This window comes from Apaloderma vittatum, unplaced genomic scaffold (assembly GCF_000703405.1).
Source record: "Apaloderma vittatum isolate BGI_N311 unplaced genomic scaffold, ASM70340v1 scaffold32818, whole genome shotgun sequence".
Taxonomy (NCBI): Eukaryota; Metazoa; Chordata; class Aves; order Trogoniformes; family Trogonidae; genus Apaloderma; species Apaloderma vittatum.
In genome coordinates this window covers 640-1,716 of record NW_009732949.1, presented here as the reverse complement: position 1 = coordinate 1,716, position 1,077 = coordinate 640, and positions in this window count along the sequence as shown.

The window sequence follows — 1,077 nt, the reverse complement described above, 5'->3', positions numbered from 1 at the left end:
TTCTCCCTCTCCGCTCCCGGGAACTGTTATTCCCGGGATCGAGACTTGTGTGGAGGGGTTGGTTCGTTTCGTTTCCCTTCCTGTTTCCCCCTCACTGCCACCGACCCCGGCAGGCTTCCACTCCTGCAAAAGCGCCAGCCTAGAGGGAACCACAAGAGAGCGGAGCTATTGTTCTCGATTTATTTTAATCGCGTTGTTGGTTAAAGGTTGTAAATGAGGGGAAACTGCAGCAAAACGGTGAAGTAAACATTCTGCTGCATAGATTTGCATAAATACACCAGTACTCCCAGTGTCCAGGAAGCATGTCGGAATGGTGAAGCCGCATTTGAGGAAACACAATCGGCTGACGTGTAAAACCTCCTCGCTTTTCGAAATAATACCCGTTGCCAGTTGCATCGGCATGTTGGATTCCTGGACATGGGAAAAGTCTCTTTCCACTGCCGTGCTTGTGGCAGACGCTGGGCACAACGGGGTCCCGCTGGGCCCTGCCGCGGGGAGAGCCGTGCTGGTGCCGCAAACCCGGGCTGCCTGCGGGGGGAAAACGCAGAATAGAAACCTTCAAGTCTGAGCGGAGCACTACCTAGACGAATATTCTTCCGCGAAAGAGCTGATGCCATAGTTGTTTTGAATTTCCAGGCAAACAAAAAAAAAAAAATAATCCTGAAGAAGTTTCCGTTAACGTCGCTCTCCCTAGGCCGACTGGGAACGCAGCCACGCAGACAAAAAACCGACTTCCTTGTCCGCCCATCATTTGTGAAGGCCTAGTGGTAACTAGTGGATCGTCCCTGTCTTATTTATTTAGAAAAACAAACAAACAAACGAACAAAAAAGCAACAAACACCCAACAAAACAAAATCGCCGTAGTTGCTAAGGTACTTCCCCCAGTATCCCGTCAGATGAATCTCTCCCTCGTTCGTTCTTGGAGTCTTGCTAATAAAGAAAAAGAAAAAGCGAGCCAGAAAGTGGCTCGGGCGGTCAGTAAACCCCTGGTAAAATCGGAGCCATCGAGCTCCAGAACGGGCAGCAGTTATTTTGCAGGGAAAAGTAGTAGCTGCGTGGGTCGTGACGGCAGCCGCG